Here is a 6,761-nt window from a genome sequence, read left to right as displayed (position 1 = left end):
TTAAAAGGGGTTAGTCTTCCATAACAATTTCATTCTTCTGGGTAGGCTTTTTAGACAATGGAACATGAAGGTATCAGCTCACCAGGATATAGTGCATCCTAAACGGTTCTCTAGAATGTCATTGTATGCCATAGCATTAGGATTTGTCACTGGATATCACTGGAATTAAAGGGATAGTTCACCCAAAACTGAAAATGATGCCATCATTTACTCACCTCACGAACAGACTAAAGTTGTTAATCATTGATTTGAGCAAGTGATTAGAAGCTGATCAGTCCGAATCTGAACAAATATTAACCAGTTTTGTAACTCAATTAACTGATTCATTCATTTGATTTATTCATTCACAAATCTTTAAAAATAATCACTTTTTGTGTTCTACAGAAGAGAGTCATACAGGTTTTTCCTATATGTAAATTATTTTCATTGCTCTACTTGTCATTTACTGTATGTGCAAGTTTAAAAGTTATTTTAGTGTTAAATTAGATTTAGCATGATTAAGCTGCATAACGTCTCGGTTACGTATGTAACCCTCGTTCCCTGAAGGAGGGAACAGAGACGTCACGTCGGTAATGACAGACAAATTGGGATCTCGCTTAGAGAGACCAATCCACTTCTAGTGTAAACTAAACGCTGATCATATGAACAACCGTTTAGGTGCATATGGAAGATTAGAGGTGCTTGTAACCCTCTTGGAAAATGGCAGAGAATCTGCTGGGGAAACACGGACTCTGAGGCTATACCATGGACTTTACACATATGGGATCCACTTAGGTCTCTACGTATGGAACCCAGCCCTATACCGGTTCTCATGGATTCATCAAGTGAGGGCCTGGCGCCGGACGTTCTGCCACGTCTGGCAGCAGAGGGGATGGAGAAGCTCAACAGGGTCTACAGTACGGACACTCTGGAGCAATTATAGCAAGCAGACACTAACCGGGGCCTCTCAGTGCTTCTACCCATTTGCGGTGAGAACACAGGAGGATACTGGCTCCACACGAAGGCTATAGAATCTAGCAAATGTGTTGGGGGTCGCCCAACCCGCAGCTCTACAAATACCTGTCAGCGAGGCGCCACGAGTCAAAGCCCAGGAGGATGTAACACTTCTAGTAGAGTGAGCTCGCAACCTGAATGGGCAGGGCACACCCTGTGCCAGATTAGCCAGGGTGATGGCATCCACTATCCAGTGGGCCATCCTCTGCTTGGAGACAGCCTTCCCCCTCTGCCGGCCTCCATAACAGACAAAGAGCTGATCTGAGGTCCTGAAGCTTTGTGTCCGGTGCAGGTCCCCTACCCTCTTGATAGAGGACAGTGCAAGCAGGAGCAGCGTTTTCATTGATAGAAACTTCAGCTCAACTGACTGCAAAGGCTCAAATGGGCCCTGCTGTAGTGCTTTGAGCACCAGAGACAGGTCCCAAGAGGGTATAGAGGGGGGCCGGGGAGGATTTAACCTTCTCGCCCCCCTAAGGAACCTGATGACCAGGTCATGCTTCCCTACCGACTTTCCTTCCACGGGGTCGTGATTGGCAGCAATTGCAGCCACATAGACTTTAAGGGTGGAGGAAGACAGCCTTCACTCCAACCCCTGCTGCAAAAAGGACAGCACGACTCTGATCGGGCATCATCGAGTGTCTTCTCAGTGAGAAATGCACCATTCGAAGAACAGGTTCCATTTCAAGGCGTAAGCATGTCTCGTAGATGGTGCTCTCACCGAAGTGATGGTGTCAACTACCTCCTGGGGTAGGTCACCTAGAACCCCTGTCCAGGGAACAGACATGAAGTTTCCAGAGGTCTGGACACGGGCGCCAAAGGGTGCCTCGTCTCTGAGTCAGTAGATCCTTCCTCAGAGGAATCTGCAAGGGAGGGGCGGTCACAAGGTGCATCAGTTCTGGGAACCAGGTCCGAGTGGGCCAGTAGGGCGCCACAAGCAGGACCTGCTCCATGTCCTCCTTGATCTTGCACAGTGTCTGTGCAAGAAGGCTCACTGGGGGAAACACATACTTGCGCAGGCCCCGAGGCCAGCTGTGTGCCAGTGCGTCCATGCCGAGTGTGCCCTCGGTCAGGGAGAAAAACAACTGGCAGTGAGAGGTCTCTGGAGAAGCAAACAGATCTACCTGAGTGGCTCCGAAACGTCTCCAAATCAGCTGGACAGTCTGGGGAGTCTCCATTCTCCCGGGAGCGCAGCTCGTGACAACACGTCAGCTGCCCGGTTGTGTAGACCAGGAAGTGACCTCAGATGCTTTTGACTCCAGAGGAGGAGGTGGCGGACGAGTTGCGACATGCGACGGGAGCGTAGACCACCTTGTCGGTTGATGTACGCAATGGTCACAGTGTTGTCTGTGAGGACCAGTATGTGCTTGCCTCATAAGTGCCCTTTGAGACGGTTCAAGGCAAAGCGTACTGCTAACAACTCTAGCCAGCTGATGTGCCAGTGCAGTTGGGGACATGTCCAAACCCCCGACACTGCATGCCCGTCATGCGTGGCCCCTCAGCCGGTTGTAGAGGCATCCGTGTAAACCACAGCATGCCTGGAGACCTGTTCCAGGGGCATTCCTACCTGGAGAAACGCAAGGTCTGACCACGGGGTGAATGTTTGGCGGCAGGCCGGTGTGACTAGGACCCGGTGAGTGCCGCGTTGCCACGCCCACCTTGTGACTCGGCCATGAAGCCAGTATTGAAGCAGTCACATATGAAGAAGCCCCAGCGGCGTGACTACCGCTGCAGCTGCCATATGCCCCAGGAGCCTCTGAAACTGTTTCAGTGGGACTGCCGTTCTGCTCTTGAACATATCCAGGCAGTTCAACACTGACTGAGCACGTTCCTACGTGATGTGTGCTGTTTGTTCGACCGAATCCAACTCCATACCGAGAAAATAGATCCTTTGCGTCGGGGAGAGTTTGCTCTTTTCCCAGTTGACCCGAAGGCCCAACTGGCTGAGGTGCGTGAGTACCCAAGTCCCTGTGTTCGCACAACTGATCCTGAGACTGAGCTAGTATGAGCCAGTCGTCGAGGTAGTTGAGAATGCGAATGCCCCGCTCTCTCAGGGGAACAAGACCTGCCTCTGCGACTTTCGTGAAGACACGGGGCAACAGGGACAGCTCGAAGGGCAGGACCTTGTACTGATGTGCTCGTCTCCCGAACGCGAACCGCAGGAATGGCCTGGGGCGCGGAAGTATCAGAACATGAAAGCACGTGTCCTTCAGGTCGATCACTGCAAACCAATCTCAGGGACGGATGCACCCGATGATGCGCTTCTGCGTGAGCATCTTGAACGGTAGCTTGTGAAGGGCCCGGTTCAAAACGCGAAGATCCAAGATTGGTCGTAACCCACCGCCTTTCTTAGGTACTATGAAGTAAAGGCTGTAAAACCCCATCTTCATATCGGCTGGAGGGACCGGCTCGATCGCATCCTTCGCCAATAGGACTGCAATCTCTGCATGCAAGACAGGGGCATCTGCAGCCTTCATTGAAGTGAAGTGGATGCCCCTGAACTTGGGAGGACGCCGGGCGAACTGAATCACATAGACGAGTCTGATGGTCTGAAGAAGCCAGCGAAACAAACTGGGAAGCGCTAGCCAGGCCCCCAGATACCAAACAAGCGGCACCAATGGAACCACCGACATACCCGCAGTGGGGCAGCGAAGAGGAACGCAGGGACCCGGCCCGGGTATCTCGAAGCCGGTCCGAAGCGGGGTCTGTGTGTGTGCAACACTTACCTGCGTTCGGGCAGAGGGTGCGTGAGTAGTACGTTTGCTCGCACTCTCAAACCACCCACAGCTGCTCATTGGCGAGAGAGGAGGGTGAGTGTGATCCGAGAGTGGCCCGTCCACAACACCCCGTCCCCTCTGGGGATCCAGAGATAGAAGAAACTGCTCTTTTGTTGAGGTTTTGGGTACCACTCACCGTGAAGTCAGTGGCAGGGAAAAACTAAACAAAAGATTCTCTGCCTGGCCCTCCTCTGGGGGAGGGAGTGGTGCGTTCACCATCTCCCGAAGAGTAGCTCCCTCCATCTCTGGTTCGCCCGTCTCAGGGCCTCTTGCTCTTCCTCTTGCCACCAGGTTTGGCGGGGGCCTGGACAGGCAGGGTGTCTGCCCTGCGAACGGCTCCACTGCGCTTCTTTGCTGGAGACTGCTGTGTTTGCTGCGCGGGAGCGGGGGCGGCCGGGTGGAGGCAGCAGCTGCACGCTGGGGCAGGATGTGTTTGATGGCCTCGGTCTGCTTCTGTGCGGCGGAGAACTGCTGGGCGAAGTTCTCCACTGCATCGCCGAAGAGGCCGGTCTGGGACACGGAGGCATTTAAAAACCGAGTCTTTTCGGTCTCCCTCATGTCGGCCAGACACAGCCATAGATAGTGTTCCTCGACCACCATAGTGGACATTGCATGGCCCAGAGACCGCGCAGTGACCTTCGTCGCTCGTAGCGTGAGGTCTGTAAGTGCGGAGCTCTTTAAGAACTTCTGGGTCATGCCCACCCTCGTGCAGGTCCTTCAGTGCCTTGGCCTGATGAACCTGCAACAACGCCCTGGCGTGTAGGGCAGAGGCAGCTTCTCCGCAGGCCGCATAAGCACTGCTGGTCAGGGCTGACGAGTACCTACAGGCCCGGGAGGGGAGTGACAGCTTGCCCCACCAGGTGGCAGCGGTATTTGGACACTGCATCCCAATAGACCGCTCCACCAGAGGGACTTCCGTATACCCCGCTCTGCCCCACCATCGAGGGTGGTGAGGGAGGATGAGCCACCGGGGCAGATTCTGGCAGTAAAAGGTGCCGTCCACGACCCAGTGAGCTCATCATGCTCTTCCGGGAAGACAGGCACTGGGGTGGGGCCCTGAGAACCAGTTTGAGCCACCCCAAGAAACCAATCATCCAGCCTTGAGGGCTCGGGATGCGGTGTAGCCTTCCACTCGAGCCCAACCCTCTTGGCGGCCCGGGCAAGCATAGCCACCATTTCCAGATCCGAATCCGGCATCTGCCGGATCATCACCTCCAGAAAGGTCTGGCTCACCCTCCGATGCAGCGATCGACATCCGATCGTCGGGGGGAGTGCCGAAGGATACAAGTGGTACGCCACGGGAGGGTCCAGCCTGTTCCCTGGGCAGCTCCACTGGCTGCAAAGTGCCGGTGGAAGGAGGAGCCCTCTGAGGTTGGTTCCTCAGAGGGGAATTCCTCACCGTCACCGTAAGACCAGTCTGGCTACTGCCAGAAGTAGCGCTCCCCCTGCTCTTGCCAGGGGGAACACTAGATCTAGGCAGAAACAAGGGAACCCCACCCCTTTGCAGGAATCGGAGCCTGGTCTGCAACTCCACGACAACCTGCAACAACTCATTTTCCCGCAATGAGAGCATGACTCATCCACAAACGCCGCCTCAGTGTGCTTAACGCCCAGACACGTGAGACAGCGATCGTGACCATCACCCAGCGCCAGGTAACGACCGCATCCAGAAACGCACGGGTGGAAAGGCATCTTTAAATAGACACGTCTTTAAAAAGACGTCCACCTGTGAATGCTCTTTTAGAGCTCTTTTAAGTGTAACACAACACAAACAGGGGATAGTGCAGCCTGATGTGTGCAACCCACTCGACACGGGAAGAATCACCGCCGCCGAAGCACTGTACTGCCAACACCAGAGCTTCCCAAGAGCGCGCTGAACTTGTTGAGTCTTCACTCTGTAGCAGAGAAGTCATGAGCAGAACGATATAACCGCTAGTCTCTGAAGCGAAAAGCTGAGTATGTGTTGCACCTGCTGCCTAATTATACTCGCGCTGTGATCAGCGGCAGCTGGATGCAATCATTGCATGCCAATGTGCATTGGCTCGTTTAGTTTACACTCAAAGTGGATTGGTCTTTCTAAGCTAGATCCCAATTGGTCGGTCATGACCAACGTGACATCGAGAGTGACCGACTGAAAGGGAACATTATTCTGTTACACTATCCAGATTTATTGCTTGTATACTGTACTTGTTTTTTTATGTTTATTTGTATTCATACGAGACATTAACCTACAGTATGATGTAAATTGATCACATACTGTATATGAGTGGTTATTTTAGACAGGCCTCAAAAATTATGAACAAAAAGACTCACAAACTTGAGTTACCTGTTTGAATCACACTGATAAATTCTTCAGCAAAAAAATTGCACTCTACTTTTTAAAGCTTAAAAAGTTTTTGCTGGGTCTTGTGTGTTATGTTTTGGAACCATGTCCTAACATGCAGTTGCGCAAAGTGACAGAATCATTGTCGTCCTGATCTAAAAGTCCAGAAAATAATTATTTTCTTGTTCTTCAAAATATCAATTTCCTTGTTGTCTAGTGAATGTTTTACTTACAGCATATTAATGGAAACACAAAATCATGAAGGGGTTTCACCTTAAAAAATTATTTCCTTCTTCCTTGTATGTCTTACATATTTACAGTTACGTTTATATTCTTTGCATGCACTCAGTTGGGTTTAGGTCTGGACTTAGTGTAGGTCAGCTTTTTTTTCTCACCAGACACCATTTTATTTATGCATGTGCAAGTCACGCAACAACACAAAACGGCCAAAACTACTTTTTTAAGGTGAAAGAACAGAATTCCCTAGAATGTCACTGTATAGCGTATAGCATTAGGATTTTTCTTCTCTGGAATTATGTCCATTATTAGTGTAATCCGTTAATTAGAAGGGATTGCCCACATTTGTTTGACCACATAGTGTATCTGGTGAGTCACTTATATTTAAGGAAACCCTTTTCATTATCAAAGGAAATGAGACATTAAACTGAGCT

Source organism: Sinocyclocheilus grahami, unplaced genomic scaffold (assembly GCF_001515645.1).
Source record: "Sinocyclocheilus grahami isolate Dianchi unplaced genomic scaffold, SAMN03320097.WGS_v1.1 scaffold487.1, whole genome shotgun sequence".
Taxonomy (NCBI): Eukaryota; Metazoa; Chordata; class Actinopteri; order Cypriniformes; family Cyprinidae; genus Sinocyclocheilus; species Sinocyclocheilus grahami.
Note: the sequence above shows the minus strand (reverse complement) of the source record.